At 42.2% G+C, this 27,036-nt stretch overlaps 1 protein-coding gene and 1 long non-coding RNA gene across 6 annotated transcripts in view; one reads left to right on the forward strand and one right to left on the reverse strand.

Moving 5' to 3' along the window:
• Positions 1–27,036, forward strand: part of LOC143832730 (heparan sulfate glucosamine 3-O-sulfotransferase 3A1-like) — an 84,695-nt gene that overhangs the window by 27,777 nt on the left and 29,882 nt on the right. The gene's annotated exons all lie outside the window — the stretch shown is intronic.
• Positions 8,196–21,205, reverse strand: LOC143832731 (uncharacterized). Of its 5 annotated transcripts, none has more exons than XR_013229382.1 (6): positions 20,957–21,205; positions 17,219–17,289; positions 15,909–15,951; positions 14,401–14,530; positions 12,674–12,767; positions 8,196–10,072 (listed from the first exon to the last, which is right to left on the reverse strand). It is a non-coding gene; the product is annotated as an uncharacterized LOC143832731 (long non-coding RNA). The 5 variants fall into 5 exon arrangements; XR_013229383.1 differs by lacking the exon at positions 8,196–10,072 and adding an exon at positions 11,109–11,330; XR_013229384.1 differs by lacking the exon at positions 14,401–14,530.

The raw sequence follows: 27,036 nt of genomic DNA on the forward strand, positions 1-27,036 counted from the left end.
ACAGGGAAATGTACACACATTGATTTAATCATGGTTTCCTTCCACCTACCTCGCTTTAAGCATCAGGTAAGAATGTGGTTAAAAAGTAGCCATGAACTAGAATGTGAAGCTCTGCTTTGAAGAGGCTTCGCAACATTAATCATAGCTAGGCATTGCATCTATGCCTGGAAAACCAAGGTTAAGGCTTTTTCTTTCCTCAAGATCTGCACTATGTCAATTAACTAAAATTGTGTTTGCTGATTTGAACAGCAGGAGCAGCATGGAACAGGTATTACAGAGGACTGAATCACTTTGTCTCCTTAGAGAACAAATATAACTGGCAGATTACTGAAAGATGTAGTATGAATGTATATAAATAAATCCCAGGGCTTCCACAATTTTTACATGTTGTGTCAAATACTTAAATTTTTCTCCTATTTTTATTTCACAACATAATGCTTAGCGGCCACTACAAGCCATTGATTGTGGTTATTAATTTGGATGAGAAAGGTACCTTAATGGCCTTTGAGACTTCCCTTCCAAAAGTAACTTGAATTGAGTATGGTTTATTTCCAAGTACGTATACTTTAGACTCAACATAAATAAGAATTCTTGTGACTATTGGGCACTTACAGCATTGTTCTTAGAGAAAAATTTAGTAAATAGTCCTAGATAATTTACTAGTCAATACTTCAGTAATAAGGTTGCCAAACTCCAGGTGGGAGTATGAAGTTCAAGACAAAAACTGAACATTTGGCTACACTTATATCACTTTAATTTTCTTTTTCTTTTCCAGAACTTAAAATGTGCAAATCTGCTTCTTCAGTCACAAGACTAATATATTTAATTATATATTAACACACAATAAATAATAAAAATATAAATGTATGTAGTAATTTCTTTCAAACTTACTATGGATCTCAAATTTATTCTCATAGGAAGAATCATTCTTTCAGATTAATATAGAATATGCTACAAAAACAACATGCAGATATAAATGAAGATTATACAAACATTCCTCTAATCTTTCTCCACAGAGTAATCCCATCAACAAATCCAATAGTTACTTTGTATAGAAGGTTTTCAAATATCATGTAGGCTTCTTATCAGTTTCTCAACTTGCTCCACGAAAAACTGTAGCTCCAAGGTAACCGCCCCAGATTTAAAGTTATAGTAGAACTAAATAATTATAAGAAACAAGTTAAATAAAATGAAAAATGCAGCCCTTTAGGTAAGGGGTTTGTTATCTAAATATGAAAAAGGTTTCCATTGCAATAATTCCTTGAATACATATTTTGATTTTTATTCTGACAAATCTTTTGTTATCAAAAGTATTGGAAATCATCTAATGTGTGTTTCTTTTTTTTTTTTAATGTTCTGTTAAAGGAGCCTCACTGGAATTGTTCTTAATTCTAGATCTCAGCTCCATAATATGTCCTTTCAATGGTTGAGTTGCTATCCCTATTCCTATATAATAATCCACATCAACATCTTAAGCAATACAGCACATTTTTAGTTAGAATTAATGGAGTCAATTTTTATAGTAAAGTTAATAGCATGTTGAAATACATATTCATTTGTCTCCAGCATTTGTGTACATATGACCCACAACGAAAATTGCCTTTAAGTAAATTAGATACAATTCTATCTTCAGTAATATCAGAATGGACAATCCAGTCATTAATGTTTTGGGTGCATATTACAGCTACAAGCAAGGCTTCCTGACAACCTGGTAAGACAGCTACCAAATGCCAGTGATGGGTTAGTGTATATTTTATTTGTCTAGTATAAGTCGAATATTCAGAAGAGAAAATGTCTATATCTTTCCTTGGTTTATATTGCAATAAGAACCCTTTGTCCCTTTTAAGGATTTTAGTTTAGTTGGTTTAAGTATTTCCCTTGGATACCCTTTTTAAAAGTGCTTCCTCCAGTCTATCTGCTGCACTATTAAACATTTCAGTTTGAGTGTTTATTCTCCTATGCCATAGGAACTGCCCATAGGAAAGAATATTCCTTAAACTTTTGGGATGAAAGGATTTATAATTCAACAGTGTATTCTTGTCAGTGTTTATTTTGTAAGAAGTTATAGTCCCACCTTCATTTAAACTCACCAAAGTATCAAAAAATGGGAGTTGATATTCATCTATATGGCAGGTAAATTTAATAGTCTGATGTCACTGGTTAGCTCATTCCACAATGGGACTATATTCAAATTGTCACTCAAAATTATAAAGATGTCATCCAAGGACCTAGTATAATGTATATTATGAAGGAAGGGATTCAAAAGTGGATTGATAACCAATCATTTTCTAATTCCATCATAAAGCAGTTTGCCACCACAACTTCCCACTACCAAGCCCATCAATTGTAGGAATAGCTGTGGTCCCCAACCTTTTTATCACCAGGGACCACTCACTGGGGACCACTCAACGCCTTTTACTGAGGCCCGGTGGGGGGGGGGTAGTTTACTCCTCTACTCTCAACCACTGCCCTAACGCTCTCTGATCACTATGGTAATGTTTAAACATCCCTTTAAAATAAGATACAGACACGCCACAACAATGAACATAAGGAACATTTTACTTTCATGGAAATTTTAACTCATGACAATGACAAATCAATGGAAACCCTGAGCTTGTTTCTCTGCAACGAAATAGTCCCATCTGGGAGTGATGGGAGACAATGACACCCGAAGTGTGTTGTAAAGGGCCGGGGGGGGGGGGAGAGAAGGCGTCCTTCGGGGCCCACCTCCAATTAGTCGAAGGACCACATGTGGTCTGCAGCCCACAGGTTGGGGATCGCTATGTTAAACTGAAATATGTTACATAAGAATTGAAACCCCCCCTCAAAAATAGTAATCTGATGTATTTGAACCTAATCATATCAAGATTATTTTTGTCCAACATTAAACTCATGTGCTCCTACATATGGCAGATCAGTAAAACAAGTACACCAAATATCTTGACAAGAACATGCATTGCAATTGCTTCTCACAATGTTTTGTCGCTGTGTGTGTTGGCAGTGCATTGGGAGGGAATGCCAATCAAACAAAAGAAGGCAGAACGCATATGCAGTTCCGGGATAAATTTTAGAAATTCTAGTTAAATGAAGGAAGAACGTAGTGCCACTTAGAGTGTAACTCCAGAATGGTGGAGAAACAACAGGAAATCCCTAGATTAGAGGTGCAATGAAGGTGTGGCTTCTGTTGTCATTTTAGCATTGTGACATACAGTGGTTTCAAAGGGGACTGTGAAAACAAAAAAAGGAGAGGTTGAGGCTGAATTTCACATTAATTTGAATGACTAACCTGCCACTTTATGCTATTTTACTTTTCTAGTTTTGATGTCATTAATCTACACTTCCAGCTACAAAGTAAAAAAAAAAGACTTGAAATGTTCTATACTTACATTCACATCCACCTCACATCTTCATTACCAGTCCAAAAACACAGAGTATTTCCTCACCAAAAGCCAAGAATCCTAAAACTCAGACATAACTGGGCAAGAGTTGAAGATGGTTTTAATGTTTTTTTTAGAAGTCACTATACAGTTTTTGCTCCATTAAAGGTTTTGGGTTAGAGCAACAAAATGTCCTTATTAAGGGGTTTTCTTTAAAAAAAAACCCACCACTCCATTCTCTTACCTTGTATAATTTGCTCTTAACTATCTTGTTCTGATAGTTAAGGCTTTAACAGTCCCCAGACTCTGGATTTGGGGTGAAGGTATTTTCTTTCTGTAGTGTAACGGGGCATTTGCTAACTAATCTTTGATTGAACAGACAGCAGCTTCTGGAATACACAATATGCCCCCACATTGATATTGAAACTGTGGACTTTTCATCTGCTTTCTAATTGAAGTTCAGATGACTTATGCCAATCGTTGGTCCTGATTATATTTGCTAGAAAAACTAGTCTATTACAAACAAACTTAAGATAATGAGCATCTTGGGTATTTTTTTGTAATGTGTGCCTTAAAATTAATCTTATTAAATAAATCATGGGGTTCTGCCACAATCTTGAGTATTTGTTAAATGCCCTGCCTGTGTAGGGAGGTTAGGAATATTCCTACTCTCCTGGCTTTCTGAAAACTGTTCAAAAGTGAATTATGCAAGAGGGCTCTTCTACACAGGCAATAGGGTAGCACTATACAAACACTAAGAGCCTCTTGTGGCTCAGAGTGGTAAGCGGCAGAAATGCTGTCTGAAGCTGTCTGCCCATGAGCTTGGGAGTTCGATCCCAGCAGCTGGCTCAAGGTTGACTCAGCCTTCCATCCTTGTGAGGTCAGTAAAATGAGTACCCAGCTTGCTGGGGGGTAAAATGGTAATGACTGGGGAAGGCACTGGCAAGGCCACCCTGTATTGAGTCTGCCATGAAAATGCTGGAGGGCGTCACCCCAAGGGTCAGACATGACTCGGTGCTTGCACAGGGGATACCTTTACCTTTATACAGTGTCACAAAGATGCTTGGAGAGATTATTGGGAACTCTAGTCTGTACCACTGTGTATGATCTGCTATGGGTTGAAGCCTATTGTTTAACAATGCATCATTTAATATGTCATGATAACACTCATTGCTTCAGTTGTGTATTTAGACTTCCAATTGGTTCTACAACCTAAATCCTATCTATTAAATGTCCTATATAGCTGACTGTACTAACTTGCTCTATATAATCTGCCTTGCATCCAAGTGCGAAAGGCAGGCTATAAATAACATAAATAAGTATTCTTGTTGAGCTGTCCCCTTTTACCTGAGCTTCAGGAAGTTCCTGCAGTTTTATAGTATTGTTTCCCTTGTGAAACGTACCCAATATGAGGTTGTGTAATCACTTCACAAATGTACAGATTTGCCAGTTTATATAGCAGGAGCAAGCAGCAAGAACCCAATGAGACAGCTGCAAACAGCATCACATCTTTCAGAAGTAAGTAGCATATCCATGGGCCTGTTAGCCAGTGCCAAAACCGAAGTATCTGTTTCCTTTCCTGACCATTCAAGCTAGAGTATATTATAGCAGCTACCATGATCATTGAGCAAGATACTTCTGGTGCCCACTGCTGCTCATTAGACGTTATCTCTTCACAAGATGCCTCACAACACTGCTTCCATTACACTGTTTTGGAACAAAGCAGCGGAGGGCTTTGGCTTCATCCACTCTTAATGTTTGTGGAAAGGAGAGAGAGTTTAGCTGACTTTTATTTCAGGTTGGCAGAGGGCTATCTGCCTTTGTCCCTGTTACTTTATATTCTCACCTTTCCCTTGTAGAAATAATGACTTGGGTAAACAATATCCTCTTTGTTACCTAATCTGTTTATAGAGATTAGACTAGTTGTAAAGCCCGCTGCATGCAGAAATGCAGTGGGTGCTACCGTGAGGAAAGTGTGTGGAGGGGGGGGGAGGCAGGAGAGGCATGGAGAGGACTCCTGGCTGCTTGGCCATCTCCCTCTCCTGAGGCGGCAGGTCAAGGGCATGCCATTGGCGGGCCAAGGGTCGGCTGTGGCCGACCAGGCCTCCATCACCACCACCTCCTGTGCTCCGCCGGTGGCATGGGCTCCTCTCGGGGCCCCGTACTGCCAGCACCTAGCTTCTGTGCCGCTGCTGCTTTCTTGTTGCTGATGTCGGCTCATTCTTGGTGGCACCTCCTCCTGGCTGCTCCGGTCTCCTTTTCAGTGGTGGCACCTTTTCGCTGTTGTAGCCTCCTTTGTGCCGGCGGTGCCTTCTCCATCAGCCCTCACACCCCCGCCACTCCATTCTCCATGCCACCTCCTCTGCCGCCACCTCCTCCTGCTTCCTGTGGCTGGTGCCACATTCCCACTGCTGCATCCTTCACAGCTGCCTCTGCCTCCTTGTTGCCATGGCTCATGCGAGGGCAGGCTACATAGAGGCCAGCCCAATCAGGATATGGCCAGTTTCACTGCCCACACCCTGATTGGGCTGGATTCAAGTCCAGACACTTTCCAGAAGCTGGACACACCCCACCCTCTGGGCAGTGTCTCATATATATATAGGAACCATGGATAAGGATTGCCACTGAACCACCCTTCCCTTTTCTGACCTATCTTCATTACCCATTTCTCTTTGCATTGGGGGGACGCTGGTTCATTCAGCTGCAAGCCTAGCTAATATTCATCTAAGGCAGCCCTTCTCAACTTTTTTTTTTACCATTGAGAGACAGCTGAAACATTCTTCAGGCTTCAAGAAAACCCAGAAGTGGTGTGATCATGAACAATATGGTTGGGAAGCATAGCTGTGTACATGCGCAGCTGGGAACCCTCCCCTTCCCACCCTCTCCAGGTGCAGAATTGACCATTTGGGGGGGTGGAGTGAGCCGATGTGACCATATATGGACATATCACGCAATAAATGTTTAAATAAGTCCTACCCATTCAGGATATCCTTCTACGGCCATCAAGAAATCCCACAGTTTCATGAAACCCTGGTTTAGGAATCCTGCTCTAAGGCGTGGAATCAAAAGCACCCTGTATTGGTCTCCCTTCACAGAAAGCCCTTTGCTAAAATGTATGTGAAGTTAGCTTATAAAGTGTTAAATTCCGTGATTTACCTCTTTTTTGCTGTTTCGTTGAAGGACCGCTTGTGGCCATGTGGATTTCCCTTGCTACCTTCTTAGAATTTTTCAGGGTCACTCAGGCAAGCCATTCATTAGACAGAAAGCTCATCCATAGTGAGTTGGTTAGCTACACACACTCTGAACTTTTTGCATTTAAATGTATTGCTCAGATATCAGCGGGAGCCGGGGACATTCTGCTGTCAAGTGTCAGCCTTTCCACGTCTCTTATCTTTCCAAACTGAGCAAAATTCTTCACCCCTGTGGTGTAAGCTGTAATTTCTCATTATTATTGCTTTAATAAGACTGATACTTACTGTACGTTGCTCATTTGAAACTAAAACTGGAACCATTAGAGCAGTAACTGCCAATTACCTCCTGAGTGGTACAGCATGCAAATACTTCCATTAGTCTCTCTGGAGCAGAGACATGGAGTATAGCTATATGGGGGCTCTAACAAGGAGTGTGTGGTAGAGGTGGGCAACCTTTGCCAGTGGCTGCTATCTGAAGAAGGGTCAGTGCCCTCATGATATGAACTAGAAAGGTGTCATAACAAAAATAGAAGATGGCTCATTTTAGAATTCACGCTGCCTGTTCAGCTTGGTGACTCCCACTGAATTTCATGGGATGAAAAGAATGAACTCCAGCCCTGCTTATAGCTGGACCTCTCCATCCATTCCTCCCGTCAAGAAACATAGTATCCCACATATCTCCTTGTTGAGGTAGCTGTGTCGTTTCTTCTTCTGAACTGTTTTACTCATCTAGGTGGGACAGCCATCATTTAGAATTTCACAAGCAAAGAAAGGGACAAGCTTGGTTTATGGCCTTCCAGTTTGGATGAATTGGAAGAGAACTAATAGAGGAAACACAGTATAAAGACTGGCAATGACTAAGGCACCAAATCCCAGCTCTTGTTCAATTTCTCGCTGTTTTTTTTTTTTTTCAAACAACAGTGACTAGGCAACCTTTCCCCACAATAGCATTCGGCTAAGCACATATGATTTAGGAACAGGAATTTGAGAGGAGGTCTGTCTGATGGAAAGTTCAGTGGAGAATAAAATCTGATTATTAGTTATTTCCCTGTTTGCATTGCTGCTAGCACCCACTCTCTCTTTATACTCATGGTTTTATGTGACCAGCATATAGAATAATCTTACTGTGGTCAGTGGCGCTTACTCCCAGGTAAACATGCATGAGATTGCAGCCTTAGAACTATGCTGAGAAGTGAGGGAGAAATGAATGGGCTGTGTGTGAGGAAATGAACAGGAGTGATTGAGAACCCTGGAACTAGTAAGCAGAGAATAAAAAAAATGAGCACAGATGTTGCTTGGAATAACCAGCTGAGTGACAGCAGAGAAAGGAGGAAACATTTTTACTGAGAGTTTTGCAAAATAACAGGAGGAACAGCCCCTTGCTAGTTGTGCAACTTTACCATTCTCCAGGTCATGTATCTGTACGCATTATTATAAGAATGGCACCAAATGAGACTTGATAGGAGAATGGCAGGAGGTGGGGCAGAAGAACCACTAAAGTAGGTAAAAATAAAATTATATTTTATTACAATTAAAATGATCTCCACCAACATCCCCTCCAAAAAAACCCTAATAATTAACAACAATAAAAATGGCTAGGACATGAGAACAACGATTGAAACATTGGACAGGAAGGAGGGTTCACGGATGGACTGCCCCCCCCAAAATAAATAAGTCTTCACCCAATGGTGGAAAACAGCAACAGAATGGAACATACAAACCTCTCAAGTGAGAGAGTCCAGAGCTTTGGTGTTGTGACTCTTCCTAATCTCAGTCAGCAGAGGTTCCTGAAGCACCTCCTGAAGAACCTCCAAAGATGACTGTAGTAGTTGGGCAGGTTAATTCCCCTGAACCTCAGGGGAGGGTGGTATATAAATGTAATAAATAAGGGAGTAGGCAGTTCTCATGTAAGCCAGTTCAGACCATATAGTGTTTTGACGGTCAACACCACCACCTTGAATTATGTCCAGAAGAGAATTGGGAGCCTGTGTATTCATTTATATTTATTAACTGCCACTCCTTGGCTGAGCTGGCTCATGGCGGTTCACAATAAAACCCAAATAAAACATCTTATCTGTAACCATGAGCATCTAAATAAAAGGGGTAAGAGGTCATGGGAAGGGTTTGGTGTTAAGGGTTATGGGCCAATCAGGTCCATCATCGGCACCTGTATGCCTCTGACTGGCCGTCTACCCAGTCAGATTAGAATTCTCGCCCCTAACTGTCTTCCCACAATTTTGCCACTTCTTCACAGCCTCCAGCCCCTCAGACACTTCTCCTGAGGTGAGTGAGCTGCAAGGGGTGCACGGGGGTTCTTCAGCTTTGCCCTCCGAAGGCAATGGATCCTGCCCCACTTTGTAGCAGCTGACCAAAGTACTAGGCTTTGGACCATGAACAATTCCTATTGGTGGCATATCCCCAACTCAGGGCCAATTGCTGCTCTTGTTCAGTATACTCTTCCCTTCAGGCCTGCTAACAATGCAGGGGAGCCTGTGGGTATACACGTGCATTCCTTTGGAGGTGGGAAAGCTTCCCCCTTCCGTTTACCCATTGGCTGACAGGGAAGCCAGAGAAAAGCCCTTCTCACTTGAAATTCTGGTGTGACCAAAGGGAAGACACAGCCAAGCCATGTGTGTCTCTTCTCCACCACTCTCTGAACATTTGAAGCCTACCATGGAAGGTTGCTGTGCAGATGAAACTGGGTATTGTTGCAGGATATTGCCTTCATCTCCACAACAACCTCTGTAGGAGATTCAAATGTTTCTTTTGCACAACATCCCTATCTACCCTCCAAAGCAACCATTTCTGCCTTGAGAGCTGATCTCTATAATCTGCAGATGAACAGTAATTCCATGAGATCTCCAGGCCCCTCCTGGAGGTTGTCTACTCCTGAGCTGGAAATATTCTGTGAAAGTGGGGCCTCAAAAAGAGTATAATGCCTCCAAACCCACCCAACCAGCCACATAGTGCCCCTGGCCTATTTCAGGTCAAGAAAGCATTGCAGAGAGGAGATAAGGTTGCCAGATAGATGTAGATTCATGTTCTGAAATTCCACATTTTCTGGGTTTACTTGAACCTGATTTGGATCAGGACTGTTGTTCACAGAGAGACCTCTTAAGGTTGTCAGCTTCCAAGTGAGGCACAAAACCCACATGCAACAGGCTTTATTACTAGTTGATAAGAATACATTCCTTAGTGGCATCTGATCCCCCCCTCCAGTATCCCGCACCCACTGCCAGTCCGCCTTGGGTGTGGGAGACTATCTGCTTGTTGAGAGGCATTTAGCTGCACTGGATGAGTTCAAACCCCCTGGGCCGGATGAAATGCACCCGAAAGTGCTCAAAGAACTTTCCGGAGAACTTGCAGAACCCGTGTCCATCATCTTCAGGACCTCTTTAAGGACTGGAGATGTCCCGGAGGACTGGAAGAGAGCAGACGTTATTCCGATCTTCAAAAAAGGGAGGAAGGATGACCCGGGAAGCTACAGACCAGTGAGTCTGACCTCTGTTGTGGGGAAGATAATGGAACAGATATTAAAGGGAGTGATCTGCAAACATCTGGAGGACAATTTGGTGATCCAAGGAAGTCAGCATGGATTTGTCTCCAACAGATCCTGTCAGACCAACCTGGTTTCCTTTTTTGACCAAGTAACAGGTTTGCTGGATCGTGGAAATTCGGTTGATGTCGTTTACTTGGATTTTAGTAAAGCTTTTGATACAGTTCCCCATGATGTTCTGATGGATAGATTGAAGGACTGCAATCTGGATTTTCAGATAGTTAGGTGGATAGGGAATTGGTTAGAGAACCGCACTCAAAGAGTTGTTGTCAATGGTGTTTCATCAGACTGGAGGGAGCTGAGTAGCAGGGTACCTCAGGGCTTGGTGCTCGGTCCGGTACTTTTTAACATATTTATTAATGATCTAGATGAAGGGGTGGAGGGACTACTCATCAAGTTTGCAGATGATACCAAATTGGGAGGACTGGCAAATACTACAGAAGATATAGTAGATTATTCTCTACTTCTTTTTGTGCTCTACCGTAGAACCTCTCTTCTTCTGGAACATGTTAGTGTAATGTTGCACAAGAGCCAAATGTATGTACCTATTATAATTTGACATTTCCAGCCCAAACTTCCACAGTACTGAAATGCCAATAATAGGGTAGAAGTGAAGTACAAAATGCTACACCGTAGCCCAGTGCTGGAGCCCTATTGTTCTGCCTACCATTATCACTGTAGAGTGCCTAATTGTTCATTAGCTTGGTCTATTGAAAGAGTGCAAACCTGCTGGGGACAAGTAAATCCCATTCTATTTGTAGGCACATTGCCCTAAATAAGTTAAAGTGTGGCACTAAGCAGACCCAGTGTGGTAAGCCAGGCTGTTAATTCCAGGGAATGCATGCTGACTGAAATAAATGCATGAAGTTGTTAAGAAAGCAAAGTATTTCCTTGCATCCTTCCTGGGAAGAAGAGAGGAGCCCTTGGCGATGTCTGGAGCTCTGAGGGGAGAACTTGCTGGGAAGTTAGATGGCAAGGGGACCCACAAACTACTTCATTTGATAGTTGCCAGATTTAATTTTTTTTTTTATTCAGACATATTCTGGTTTCTCCCAAGAGTTGGCCTTCTCTTGCTTCACTGTGACTGTGAACAGCAGTGGTGACCTGCTTGATACTAGGCCACCCTTCTGGGACTCAGTGGGGATTACACTGTGTAAGTCAATACTGCCAACAGGATGGGGCATCCAGTAAGCACTGTGCAGATATCTGAAGCAAAACCAAAATGAAGTATAAGCATAGCAAAGTCTAACACCAGCTCCTTCCGAAAATAAGGTAAGCAGGGATGATGAAGGAAGGAACTGGTGTGCTCGTATGGCGTGTTTCTATATATTTATTTGACCTGACTACTTTTGTGTGCCCATTTGTCTGCCTTCTAGCTGCATTGTGGCTTAGTAGAGCAGTCTCATCTTGCCAGGAGCCTTGAGGGTTTTGCAGTAATTCCCCATGGCCAGAGCTCCACTGTTTGCTGCCTGGAGGAAGGACCTGCAGGCTGTTCAAGCACACAACAAAACACAATCCTGCCCCCCTTTAGTTCAGTTGTTTCTTATCCTGTGGGCTTTCAAGAACTGGCTTTGGTACAGTCCAGTTGCTGTAGCTATTATGACTGCCGAGCTAAAACTTGAAACCTCCTGGGTGACCTTGGGCCACACTCAGACCAACTTGTCTCATAAGGTGAGGGCTGAGTTTTGAAGGAAGGAAAGTCTAACAACATACCAGATGGGATAGCACAGTCTCTGTCTAAAAACTGTGCTTCTGCAGTGAATTAAGGTTGCCAGTCCAGCCATGGAAATACCTATTTTTAGTTTATCCACCGCAGACAGTAAGGGGGCAGACAAATTATAAATGATGCATTTTATGTTGTTAAAGATTACAAAGTAACTGTTGTATAATTTAAACTTCCCCAAATTTCCACCCACCCGCTTCAGTCTAAGTTTTTAACATGGTTTTTTCAACATTTGTGGAACTTTTACATCTCTAAGAAAGCTTTGGGCCCCTATGCAGTTGAAGACCATTGGAGTAAGAGTGCCAGAAAAGCCTTCCTCAAATAGCAGCCTCCTAGCCATAGTCAGATGCCATCCCTGTCAGCAAACGGTGACACCACAAACACACTCAGTCTTTGAGCCCCGCTCGGATAACCAGTAAGTGCTGGGGAGTTGCAAGCAGCATTACCCTAAGGGTGAGTCTTCTTGTGGCAGCCTGATGTCTGCATTCATTATGCACATCCCTTGTTTTCCTGGCCTTCATTACTCACCCACTATCTTATGTCATTAAGATATCAAGTTCATTTAGATACATCCACATTGGCAGTTTAATTATGTTTGAGTATCGGTCTGTATTTTATTCATGGGCTACCACAGGGTGGTTGTCAAATATGAGGCCCAGGAGATAAAGACACTGTGGCTGCAGAATGCTAATGCCCTGCTGGAACCTGCCTCACAAACACACATACTGGTTATTACCCAGCTGATGATTTCATTCATTAACACCACATACATCAGCTCTTTTCGCCCTGGATTATTGTGTACATTCATCTTTCCGTAAACAATTACCTGACAAGGGTGAGACAGCAGGAGCAGGGGGACTGAATGCCTTGATGGGATTTCTCCAGTTGGGTCAGCAACGAAGTGCTAAGGATAGAATACCCTGTTGACACAATCACATCATTAATCAAATTAGGGACAATTGTACATTGCATGTGCTGCATGTTCCTGAACAATGATAGACCAGGTTTTATTATGCCAGGCTGCTGGCTTAGCTGTGATAGGCCTGTTTGTTGACACCAGGAACAAGCAGGGAAATCCCGGTTGTAACCTTTGGAAAGCATTCTCTTTAGGGAAAGCATTCTCTTTAGAGCAAAGACACCCTGCTGCATCTTCTTTTCTTTCTGGATTGTAGTTGAGAACATTTTGTATGAATGGAAGGACATGACAGTCTACTTTCGTCTCTCTTTTTTTGTCCCTTTTATTAGCAGCCAGCATGGAAATGCAATCTTAAGCAGGTTATGCTGAAAGTGCAATCCTAAACTGGCTCACCCTAAATTTTGATTACTAAATTCTTTTTGTTATTCTTGGCACCACGTACACTGCTCTCTGTTTCTATTTCTTCTCTTAACTCAAACATTCTGAAATTGGTTTGTACTCTGAAGCACAGGGACATAGAAGTGTTTCTTGATACCAAAATGGAACAGTGGAGGAGAGGTCGCTGTGTGTTGCAAAGTCTCTTCTTTGACTTTAAAAATATAACTGTAAGATGTTGGGTGAAATGATGATGATGACGGCTGATGATGATTCCTCCATTTAGTTTCTGCTGTTTGTTCTTTGCTTTTCATGGCTCACATTTGAAAAACAACTCCTGAAGAATCTTCTAAATTCTTTTCTTCCTGTTGGATGCCTTTGCCCCTTTTTAAACTTGAAGGATCCCTTTGCTTACCATAAAAAAGTTACATTTAACAGAGGGAAAATAGACTATTGGAGTTATGAGGAATGGCTCCAGGAGTGTGAGAGTGTTGTTCCATATATTTCAGACTGTAGCCCAAGGTCAGCAGCTCTAATACAGATAAAGATTTTTTTGTTTGGCCTTGCAGTGGTAGGAAATATACAGCAATCTATAAAGAAGTCATATCTCAGAATAATTTAAGAATCTCTGTTCCTTGAGGGACTTTGTGTCATGCCATAAATCTGTCTTTTGATGAGGCCGAGGATAGAGATGACAAATATCAGGCAGCAAATGGCATTTTTTTAAGACTGAAAGAGGGGACATTTAATTTGGGTGGTCCAAGCATACTAGCTTGGAGAGGAGTAGAGCAAAGTAAAGCTTCTGAAGCACTGTGTGCAATAACAGATTGGATCAGTGATGACAAATGATGCTTTGTGGTTTCAGTCTCATGCTATGGGAACAACAAAACTCTTTCAAACCTGCATAAAGTACACAACAGTAATGTAGCTAATAGTACAACACACTGTTACGAATTCCTCCAAAATATGTACAACATAATCACTCATCCCCTAAAGCAACAGTACAAAATACAGTTTGTGTGTGTTTATATGAAGATAAGGGTTTATTTTGCATTCACCAAGGGGCTCTTTTGCTAGTACAGAAAAATATTCAAGTTATTTAAACTATTTGGAGCTAGAGTTCCCAAGTGTGTGTATGTGGGGTGGGGGTGGGGGGGGGAAGAGAAGATGGCTACAAAAAGCAATCACGTTAGAATGCTGGAACACTTCCTTTGCAACACAGTACTCTTTAAGAGTGTCATATAGAACACTTGACAAATTACCATTCCAAATCCTTATTTAGATCTTTCTGTGAGAAATTCAAAAGCTCTATTTGAGCCTGCTGGTCCTTGAGATCAGACTCTGCAGAAGAAATCTGCAAGTTCCAAGAAGGCCCCAGTTGTCTTTAGCACCCTGTGGAAAAATCGAAGGGAAGCCTTCAATTACTCACATGAAAAATGAGTTGCCTAAGAGGGGCCTTTCCACTAGCCAGTGGTGCTTGTTTTTAAAACTGAATTATAGAGACGGCTCGGTCCCTTCTCCCCTTTAGAGACAAATGCATTAATTTTTCTCCAAATAGACAAGAGGGAAGCAGAGGGAAAATAAGATAATAAGAGTTTCTATGGTGATTTATATACCTTTTTGAAAAATAGCAGGGTCTAGGACAGCAAGCAAACCAGCGGCTGACTAGGTGGAGGGGGGAAGAGGCCAGATAATGTTGTCCCTCAATAATACAAGACCACTTTGTATTGCTGCCTGATTTAGAGAATGTATGGAAAATATGTGCCTCATAGCGCACCTCAGGACAAACTAAACATTATACTAATGAGAACGAAGATTCTGGAAACAGCTTTTGCAGGCCTGCTGTTCCTCCCTGGAGCTGTAATAAATGTAGCAGCTCATCTCATGAGTCTTTCCCATATGTTCTCTGCAGACACAGTGACTACATTGGGGTGGAGGGAGTGGGATTTCATCAGCAAGGTCCACTCCAGAGGCATATGTGCTCATTGGAATGAAAGCACAGAGCTACATGTGAAAACGTGGAGCTGTCCCCATGCATTTGGAGGTCCTGCAAAAAGCAAAGTTCCTGATCATGTGGAGAAAACTGTATGAACATAATTTGTATGCTGTGCATACTTTGCCAATGAATGTATGTAGGTCAGGAGAGATGCTTGTCAGCATCTGACTCTCCATTATGTACATTCATTGTCTGAGCCTAGAACATACTAAAAGATTTATGATTTGCTCCAATCATGTGGAGATTTTCCATGTCAACACCATTGCTAATGAACAACACTGGTGTGGAAGCTTGCCATAGGATCTGGATGAACTAGGCAATTATAGATGTTACAACCACACCAAGATTGGTTCCAGCAACCCCATATGTTGAATGTAGCATCTAAATTGGAAGAGCCTGTGGGAAAAAACCCACCTACATTGTTTATACATGAACAAATTGTGTTTCTGGCATCTCTGCTACCCTTCTGTCCTCTGATTATGCCCTTCATTTTGGTAGTCATATAGTCAATGGAACAAGCAAGAAAAAAATAACGCAACACTATTAATAATTCATCAAAGGTATATATCTTGTTGTGGAAGATGGTTGCATTGATTGGCATAAAGAGTTTGAATATACAGACCTATTGCATTGCAAGTTCAGTGGCTTGTGGAGGACTTTCATTCTTAAGTAAGCAACTCGTGTTTGCAGGAGTAGTTTTGTTCTCTCATATTGAACTTTTGAAGTACTGTAGATTTGGGCAAGCAGAGAAAAATGAATGAAATACAGACCTACCCTAGTTATCGGCAAGTCTTCCATTGAGGTGGGCAGGCAGAAGCTGTGATTAGAAAGAAGCAAATGTTATACTGGTATCAGCATTTGGTGTCTGCATAATGTTTGTCGTCTGCATTTGGTAACAAAATTAGACAAGAGTGCCCCATTGAGGGTAGTTCTATCAGTTGATCGCAGAACTAATCTCAAAAGTCTTAAAGGTAAAGGTATCCCCTGTGCAAGCACCGGGTCATGTCCGACCCTTGGGGTGACGCCCTCTAGCGTTTTCATGGCAGACTCAATACGGGGTGGTTTGCCAGTGCCTTCCCCAGTCATTACCGTTTACCCCCCAGCAAGCTGGGTACTCATTTTACCAACCTCAGAAGGATGGAAGACTGAGTCAACCTTGAGCCGGCTGCTGGGATTGAACTCCCAGCCTCATGGGCAAAGCTTTCAGACGGCTGCCTTACCACTCTGCGCCACAAGAAGCTCTTCTCAAAAGCCTTACAAACATCAAAACATAGAAATTTACAACATACTCTTTATGAGAGTGATGAGTAAAGAGAAAGGAGGAGAAAAACATATCCATTTCCCTGAGTAAACCTGAGGATTAGGTAGTGGCTTCACCAGCTATGTCCTCACCTGATCTTTGCATGCCAAGTTGATACCATGTTCTAGTTAAATGGGGTGTTTCATGGTTTTTAAAATCTGATACATGTGTCCACCATGTTTATTATTTTCATAGGGTGCCAAATGGCCCTCAAGATATTCTGCCTGCTCTACCTCTAAATTTAGGTACTCCCTCATATTTATAATAGAGGGTCCTTTGACTGTGGCCACTAGGTCCTAGTGTTAGCAGGCAGACAGTCTCCTCTCATTGAGGGGCAGTTTATAGACACCCAGAAGCACCCTTTCTTTAATATCATGGCTGTTCACTGCCTGGCCAAATGGCACCAAAAATAGCTGCCAGCCAGTTCATAAGTATAAAAAACCCTGTCTGTTCTAGCATTTGACGCCAGTATGGATGTTATTCTCCAGAATAAGAGAGAGCCAGCTTGGTGTAGTGGTTAGTGCAGACTTCTAATCTGGGGAGCCGGGTTTGATTCCGCGCTTCCCCACATGCAACCAACTGGGTGATCTTGGGCTCACTAGAGCACTGATAAAGCTGTTCAGACCGAGCAGTAATATCAGGGCTCTCTCAGCCACACCTACCTCACAGGGTGTCTATTGTGGGGAGAGGAAAGTAAGCGGCTTTGAGACTCCTTCAGGTAGTGAAATGTGGCATATAAGAACCAACTCTTCTTCATAAGCCTTTTAAGAAAGAGAAATCTTACTTTCATACAGGAAAGTCCGCAGAGCGATCCAAAGGGTTCCCATCTCCAGATTGGGTATTTAGTGGTGGACCCTGGAATGAGAAGGACCTCAGCAGGGTCTAATACCATAAAAATTCACCCTCCAAAGCAGCCATTTTCCCCAGGAAACCCCATCTTTCAATTCTGAAGACCAACTGTAATTCCAGGAGATCTTTAGACAGAGGCTGTGAACCCTATGCTTTGAATATCTATAAAGAAGCCACCTTTCCTTTGGCTAATCCATGTATGTTCATTCTAATTTTGACTCACTCTCCCCTTCTTTAGACAACTTTAGCAAGTTTTAAAAGCAATACAAAATGGTGCACAACTAACTTACTGGGATACATGTGGGATGAATATTCAGACCAAAAACAGCAATCACTTTTCCAGACCCTCTTCTGTGAAAGAAATCATTGTCTGTCTCCAGTGACAATTTGCTGAATGGGCCTTGTTCCATTCATTTAATTTTAACTATTGGACAATTAATGTAGCACATTAACTTTAATGATTGCTAATTAGTTTGGCTAGAAAATTTATTTAAATAGCTATATTTAAATAACCACATTAATTTAACAAGTAAACAAAAAAGACTCTTAATATCCCCCATTGCAAAGTGCAATAACTCTAAAATAACTTGCCTCACACATTAATGGGATGGGAAAACCTTGAGGTCAGCTGAGTGAAAGGATATATTTTATGATGTAGCCCCAAGAGAAGATGTTTGATACATCTGGATCTGAGCACCATCTCTTAATGTGGCCATGGCTGGTGAATAGCATGGCATTTTTTGTCTTCTAAACTGACTCTCTTCTTTAAAATTAAGGTATGAGTTCTACAACATTCCAACAAACAAAGCAAATGTGCGAGGCATACATTTATTGGTTCAGAATGTGAGTTTTGGAACAAGTTTCAATTTTGTGGTTAGGACTTGAGCAGAAAAAGTAAGAAGGCAGTATTCGAATCATGAAGGTGCAAGAGCCAGAGTGCTCTGAAGGAGGGAGAAGCCTTACTTTCAGAATATAAATCCAGATGAGTAGCTCTGTTGGTCTGAAGCAGCAGAACAAAGTTGGGTCCAATGGCATCAGTAAGACCAACAAAGGTTGGTTTCTCTGACAAAGTGTGCATGCACGTGAAAGCTTATACCTTGAATAAAATTGTATTAGTCATAAAGGTGCCACTGGACTAAAACTTTGTTCTTTCAGAATATAAAACCATAGAATCATCAAGTTAGAAGGCTATACAGGCCATTTTGTCCAACCCCCAGCTCAATGCAGGATCATTGTACATGGCCTTTTTGAAGTGAGGCCTCCAGAATTGCACATAGTACTCACAAGTGTAGTGTGACCAGCACAGTATAAAGTGGGACTATGACATGTTGCAATTTTGATGTGATGCCTCCCAAGACTGGCCTGTAGTTTCCCAAGTCATCACTCTTCTCCTTTTTGAAGATTGTAATAACATTTGCTTTCTTCCAGCCTTTTTGCTACATCTGCAGTCCTCTAAGATGGACAAGGGTTTTGCAAGCTCTCCAGAAAGCTGAGAGCATTCTCAGGTGCACATCATCCGACCCAGAGGATTCGAATTCATCCAATGCATCCAGGTGCCTCTCAACATCCTCTTTGTCCATGTCAGTTCACCACCCAGACATTATACTTTGCCTACTGCCATCCCTATATATGTCTATATTCTTCAGGGAAAACACATAGGTGAAATAGGTACATTTGCTTTCTTTCTGTCCTCTGTCAGTCTCTAGATAGAATCATAGAAGGGGCCCTACAGTCCATCTCATCCATTTCCCTGCTCAATGCAGGATCAGCCTAAAGCATCCATGGTAAGTGTCTGTTCAGCTACTCCTTAAAGATGTCCAGTCTTCACCCAACAGTGGGTCATTTGGCTCATTTACCTTACATTTGCTCCTCACATATCTGAAGAAGCTTTTCTTGTTAAAGTGGGCTTCCCTGGCCAGTATCAGCTCACTCCCAGGTTTGGCCTTTATGATGGCTGGCCTACAGTGCCTTGTAACTTGCACAAACACTTCTTTAGAGGTCTGTTCTTCCCTCCATTTTTTGAACATTTCCTTTTTCTTCCTTAGTTCATCCTGAAGATCTCTGTTCATTCAAATAGGCTTCTTGGATTCACTGCTATGTTTCCATCTTGCTGGAATAGTTATGGCTTGAGCATTCAATAGCTCTTGTTTATGGAGAGCTGACTTGTCACTTTCTCCTTGCTCTTCAAGTATTCTTGTCCACAGGATGACTCTCATCATGTCTCTGAATTTATTAAAGTCTACCCTATGAAAGTTTAACATACACGTCTGACTATGAAGTTCCTTTGCTCCCCATCTTATAAGAAATTCTATGAGGACATAATCACTCCATCCACTGGCTCTTGCCTGTTGGTCAGTATTGAGTATGGCCAAGCTTCTAGTAGGTTCTTCCACCATTTGATAAAGGAAATTGTTATCCACACATGTCAGAAAGTTGCACAAGTCTGGATACTCAGCAGATTTTGTTTCCCAGCACACATCAGGGAAATTGAAGTCATCCATAATTACAAGGTTCTGTTGCCTCTTCAAGGAGGGCAGTATCCATATCCTCAGCCTGCTCAGACTGTCTTTTGCAGACACCCCGTTTTCTTCACCCAGATACTTTCCACTGGAGTGTCACTCTCCTCTATTTCTTGGCAAGCAAGCCCTCTCCTCGCATACAGCACCACTCCACTGCCTTTTCAACCTTTTCTGCTTTTTTAGCAACTCATATCCATCCACTACTGCATTCCAGTCATGAGAATCATTCCATCAAGTTGCTGTAATGCCTACTGAATCATATTGCTCTGTCTGAATGAGAAGCTTGAGCTCTTCCTTATTATTGCCCATGCTTCAGGCATTGGTATATAGGCCCCTGAAGCCTCTTACTATTGGCTTCATTTGATCTCTCCTTCCCAGGCGGGCTGCTGCAATCCTACATTAGAATCCCTATGTTGGAGATCTCCTTCCCCTTGTGGCCTCAATTTAAAGCTCTCCTAATGAATCTATGCAAGTTCCTGCTAAACACATTCCTCTCCAGCTTGGATAAATAAAGTCTATCCTGTGCTAGTAGTCTTTCTTCTAGAAAGCCTATCCCATGGACCTAGAATCCAAATCCCATGTACTGGCACCACCATTATCTTCAGCTCCTAACTCATTCCTCTTCCCCTGACAGACAAGAATGAAGAGAAAACTACTTATGCCCCCATTCATTTCAGCTGCCTCCCAAGACTTCATAGTTATAGTGAGCCTTAATATATGCTATTGTATTCATGACCGTGTCATTCATTCCCATATGGACCATCCCAAATAAATCACTTATGACAAGTGAGGTTCATCTTGTCTCCAGGGAGGAAACCAAACTTGGCACACTCCTTGCAGGTGACTGAATATGGGCCTTGAGTATCTCTTATTATTTTCCAAATAAATTCCTTACTCTAAAATCTGTACCTTTAGAATAAAGTTGTTTCAGTGTAAAAAGGCGAAGACCCACAATTTGTACCTCAGGTGAAGAGGAACCTTTAAGCTCAGAGTGTCATAGCCCAGCACCTTTGTTTCACAATACCCCCAGCACACACTTCCTGAATCAGCCACAAACAAAAGCATTTCATGGTGCTTAATAGAAACAATTCCCTAGCAGGTTACAAAACTGCCACTCGCCCACAAATAGTGTACACACATACACATCTACCTACCTCAGTTAGAGGAAGCAAAAAAGGAAAAAATTCACCTTGTCAGCAACTGCCCACGTGCTCTTTGCTTTCTCCCCAGCTGCTCAGCTGTGCTTCTGGTGAGGAGGAGCCTTTAAGCTCAGAGGGTCACAGTCCAGCACGGCATGGAATTTGTAATCCCACTGTTGCAGACCATCCCAAATACACACTTCCTCAATCAGCCACAAACAGAAGCACTTAAGAGTACTTAACAGAAACCACTCTCTAGCAGGTTACAAAACACCCACTCACCCACAGCTCTCTCAGTTAGAGAAAGCAAAAAAGAAGGAAAACCGCTTTATCTCTCTTCCTCTTTTCCAGTTTACCAGGTTGAAGGCAAGAACCGACCTTGAATTTAATAAATGATCAAAAGCTCTGTGAGATTTCTCATGTGGAGTGTTGTATAAACAGAAGCTGTCTTCTTCCACCAGATAAAACAGGCTAGAAAAACAGCACACTCCAGTAGGTTTTGGGGTTTATTAACCAGGCTAAGGTGAATATATCTGACGTAATATCAATAGGCTACCACCCAAAGCAGTAGCAATGGCAGATTGTCCCAAGTTTAATTTCATTTGGACTTTCCTTCTCCTTTTTCATCAGCCCTGCATGGCAAATGCTACTGCCAGAATGGTTAGTTTAAACATTTAGTCAACTGCTGAGTCATCGAGCTGGGGAACAGGGAATTGTCTGATTGAGGCACATAGTTTCCTGAGTGGACATAATTGAAGCCTAAGGAGATTTTTTTCCCACAGATTCATGGGTTTTCAAAAGCAGAAATTTGCATATTAATAAGGGCTGTTCAGACTGATTGGCTTAATGTGTTTGGGGTAGGTATAATTAAATGTCATGGGAGATATATTATGAAGTAATGAAGCTGGAGGTAATTTATCAGAAACTGAGCCTCAAGAAAGACATTTCAAATAATAAACAGTTTTTTAACCTTCCTCTTTAAAGGTAATTTGCTTAGTCTGTACTAAGGCAGGCCATTTTTTTATTACAGAGCCAAGTAAACAAAGGTGCTTTTTTATTACCAAGAGGTTGGGTTTTTTAAAGTATTTATTTTCCCAAAAAGAAAAGTTTCAGTCCATCTGTTATACGATCATGGGGAGTAATCAGAAAAGAACATCAATCCATTACTGCTGCTTCCTGTAGACTTCTAGTACAGTAGTTTAGTCTCCAAGTGACACTTAAACAGACTGGAACTTCCAAATCGGGTGCTCTCCCATCGAATCTGGATAGATTTGAGCATTGTTTTCTTCTTAGATTTTCCCCCAGATCTAAGAAAGGTGAGGGTTGACTCTGACATGATTTCCTTTTCCTGTTCTTTTTGTCATTAGGAAGCTATGTCCCAAAATTTATCGAACCTGCCCTTGTTTGCATTTGTGCTTAGATTCAAAGGTTATCTCCAGCAGTAGAAGTAGAGTAGTGGAAGGAAGGGCCAGGGCAAAGTACTACTGAACTGCAAACAAAGGAAGCTAGGAAAAGTTTTACCTCAGGGTGGATAGAAGCTGAAAAAATAAATACATCATCTGAAATGGCAACAGGTAGGATCCGAAATCAGCCACAAAGGCCAAGTCAGTGGCCAGGTCCTTCCCACCAGCATGCTCTGCCCACATGGAAAGTACTACACAGCTTTTGCTCAGGAAAGGGTGGGCTTTATTGTCGCTACTCTTGGGGATAGCGCTGAGACCGAAGCAAACTGAGTTGTAATAAACTTGATGGGGCAATTGGAAGGGCAGGAAGAATGGAAAGAAATCTAAAATCCTCAGCCAGTTGAACAATGGAGACATAGAATCATAGCGTTGGAAGGGATGTCTAGGGTCATCTAGTCCAACCTCTGCACAATGTAGGAACGCACAATTACCTGCCTACCCACATTGACCCCAGTTTTATGCCCGAATGATCCCCTCACACAAATACCAAACATCTCCAGAATCCAACCTGGCCATGAAGAAATTTACCTACCATCCCACAGTGGCAATCAGCAATTTCCTGAGTATGCAAGGAAGGGCCACAAGAGACAAACATTGACACATCCCTTCCTGCCCACCCACTCACAATCTGCCTAAATTCATAACATCAGCATTTCTCCCTGCATGTGTGGAGTGTTCCCATCTACAGTTATCCTCATTGAACATCCAGGTTTGTGGGCTCCAAACACTGACACTGTGGACATTTCAGCCTTCAAATTTGTCATAGTCAGAAGACACAACAATAATATTATCAAGTAAAACAAGCATCTACCTACCTGGCATTGGGGGATAATTTCTAGGTTGGAGGGAATGGTTTTATGGAGGATATCTTTGGAATAGGGATGCTAGCCTCCAGGTGGGACCCAGGCATCCCCTGAAATTACAGCTCATTTCCAGACTACGGAGATGAAATCCCCTGGAGAAAGTGGGCATTTCAGAAGGTAGCCTTTGTGGTATTGTACCCCACCAACATCCCTATCCCTCTCAGGCTTCATCCCCAAAATTCTAGGAGTTTCCCAACTGAAATCTGACAACTTGACTCTCTCTTCCCCCATTATGGTGGCCAGAGGGACCTGGCAATAGGAATGTATAATCTGACTCAGATTAGTCCAGAAAAACTCAATACTGATTAAGGTTGTTTTTTTTTGGGGGGGGGGTCTGAGCTGAATTACAACCCCCATTAGTTTAAATGGGCTGAATCAGAGAAGCACAAAGCTATATGATTAATTCGGCTGATTGAGAAAGACTCCACTTCCATATAGATCTCTCTGAGGTTGTGGAGAGCCCTGCTGGCTCCAACTCAACAGACCATAAACCTGTCTGCTGACGGGCAGCACGGGCTGTTTGAGACAAGGCTAGCTAGAGGTATTTCAAGGGGCCTAAGTCCTTTTAAATGCCTCTGGAATTGCCCAACTGTTGATCCCCAGAGAGGCTCCTCTCTGGAATCAGCAGTTTGTTGGGCTGTGCAGGGGGCGGTCCCCCCCCCACGTGCAAAATTGCTGAACCTCAGAGAGGCTTTTCTTCCCAGCAAGATCATCAATCTGCCGGCTACTTCGGCCAAATCAGTTCTTGTTTTCTGAATTAGTCATACATAAATTTCCCCTGGTACACATCCCTCTCTGGCAACTCTACCTTGTAATTTCTCATTTTAGTAATTCAAGCACTAATGAATTGCCATTACCACAGTTCTTCAGTTTTCCCAACAAATTTTTGAATCTTACCAAGCCTTATGTTCGGCATCTCTTGATAGAAGAATATGTATTTATTTATTTAAAATATTTATGTTGCAGTTAGGGTGCTTAAGGTAGCAAACAGTTAAAATACATTAAAATCAATTTTCATAGAATCATAGAGGTGGAAGGGGCCATACAGGCCATCTAGTCCAACATTCTGCTCAATGCAGGATCAGCCTAAAGAATCTAGGATAAGTATCTGTCCACCCGCTGCTTGAAGACTGTCAGTGAGGGGGAGCTCACCACCTCCTTAGATGAGTTTAGAACATAAAACAGTGAATAAATTGGATTAGAAAAAACAGAAAACAGTGCATTCTAAACAATGAAATGCAGTATAACCAAATAGTGAAGCACAAATTAATTGCAAAATTGGAGAGCTATGTGATAGATCTGTGTAATATGTTTTACTGGTTTATTACCTAGAATTAGAACAAGATATTCCTTATTGTGAAAACATGCACTAATGAAATCAACAAAAGACTCACAGTATGAGTATAAGTAATGTGTCATATTGTAGATTTAAATTTATTGTACAGCAATAATCACATAAAATGAGCCTCTTGTGGTGCAGAGTGGTAAGGCAGCAGTCATGCAGTCTGAAAGCTCTGCCCATGAGGCTGGGAGTTCGATCCCAGCAGCCGGCTCAAGGTTGACTCAGCCTTCCATCCTTCCGAGGCCGGTAAAATGAGTACCCAGCTTGCTGGGGGGTAAACGGTAATGACTGGGGAAGGCACTGGCAAACCACCCCATATTGAGTCTGCCATGAAAACGCTAGAGGGCGTCACCCCAAGGGTCAGACATGACCCAGTGCTTGCACAGGGGATACCTTTACCTTTAATCACATAAAATGCATAATTTATAACTTAGTTTATAAAATTGTACTGTAACATATATATTTATGGTATAAATTCTTAGTTTTCTACAAGCAAAACTGTACGTTGAAAGAGAACTGTGAACTGTTATACCATATGATATCTTAGCACACGTACTTTGTGTGCGGGTTTTTTGGGGGGGGGGTTGCCATTTGAAGGGTAGGAAACAATAACAATTGAAACTGTACAGCAAATTTTGTAGTGAACAAACGAAAGTGTAGCATTTAGACCAGCCTTTCTCAACTTTTTTTCTGGTTGAGAAACCCCTGAAACATTCAGGCTTGAAGAAACCCAGAATTGGCATGATTTTGCAGAATATGGTTGGGAAGCATAGTTGTGTACATGCCCACCCAGGGACTCTCCCCTTCCCATCCCCTTCAGGCCCATCACTGGTGATTTTGGGGGAGGAGGTCAACATGACCATATACGGTCATATCACCATAAATTTTAAAATTATATAAAAAATTAACTCACACCCGTTTGGGAAACCCTTCCAGGGCTGTCAAGAAGCAGAAAGAGTTCATACAGTGACAATTAGACAACACAAACTTTTCCATAATTTATTGCCATCAAACACATTCTAGCATATTAATTGTTGCCAAAGTTATTCACATTCTAATAAGAACATATCCTTGAAAATATGTGATGTTATGTCTACAGTAAATACTGAGAGTATCTATATACTACTAGCCTCATATGGCCCCCATCTGCAGATAGCTAAATCCACAGTTTGGGATCACACAGAACCTAAACAGATTTTTTGGCAAACTTAGGTCATTCCCCAGGTTTGCAGAAAAATTGGACGAAAAATTCACTAGTGAGGGTTCAATCCCCTGAAAAGCTTGTACAGAGAATGCACTGCAGCTAGGGAAGCCCTCTTGGACCCAGTGGCATTGGCCATGCAGGCTGGAAACCCACTGAGCCTCAAAGGAGCCGAGAAGAATGGCAGCCAAGCTGAACCTGGCAACAGAGGAGGCCACCACCGTACCTAACTGCAGCAGTGAAGGAGGCCAGCAACCATGCCGAGCCTACTACAGTGGTGGATGAGGCTGGCAGCCACACCAAACCTAGCTGCACTGGCAGAGAAGGTTGGCAACCCACTGTAGCTGCAGAGGACATTGGGCTTGGTAGATGGAGCTGTGCCTAGTGATGGAGGGGGGAAATTCCTCCTTGTGAGTCTCCTTGTGAGTCTAAACTGTAAGCAGGGAAAAGTGGGGAATGGCAGCAATTAGCAGAGAGATTCAACCTCCCCCCCCCCATGAGTATTGTGGATTTCCACCTGATGTTATCTAATACTGTAGGGGGGTTTTCCATTAAAAAAATGTCATGCTGCTTATTTGAATGAGTAATATCATGCAGTAAAAAGCATTTCATTCCAAAACAAAAAATATTTCATTGCTCCCCTAAATCTCCCAGTGTTTCTTTTAGAAGAATTAAAATAAGTCCTTAGGACTCTCTCCCTCCCCCCCCCCCCTCCTCAGATTGTCTGGGCTTTTCCCCCTGGGCCTTCACATCTCTGTCCCTTATGATTAAATTTCTAGCTCCAGTCCTGTCATCATGATGACAGGTGATGTGTATGCTTCTGGATGTACTGAAAGACTGATATAATACAAGGATGCTCAGGCAACTTGCAAAAGCTAGAGGAAGCCAGGCTTGCACTGCTGGTAAAGAACCCAGTGTGACTTCTCTATTGATCAGGATGTACAGAGCTCGTCCCAACCAGAAAGTGCTATGTAGTGTGCAATTTGCACCAGGGCAGGAGACCAAGAATGAGAGAGCTTGATAGACCTGGCCTGTACCTCATCCACGTTCTCTGTCCTTTATGGCCTCCTAATCTGTCATGGCCAGTCCATCAAGTCACAGAGCAAACTTTCATTTTAGGCTCCTGTTTTGCCTTTTGAATTTAAGGGAAACAAGTGGCCAGTGGGGCAAGACAGCAGAACACAGGAGCCGACATCGCAGCAGGAAGTTCTTTGTGACAAGTGGAA

The sequence above is a fragment of the Paroedura picta genome, chromosome 3, assembly GCF_049243985.1.
Source record: "Paroedura picta isolate Pp20150507F chromosome 3, Ppicta_v3.0, whole genome shotgun sequence".
Classification (NCBI taxonomy): Eukaryota; Metazoa; Chordata; class Lepidosauria; order Squamata; family Gekkonidae; genus Paroedura; species Paroedura picta.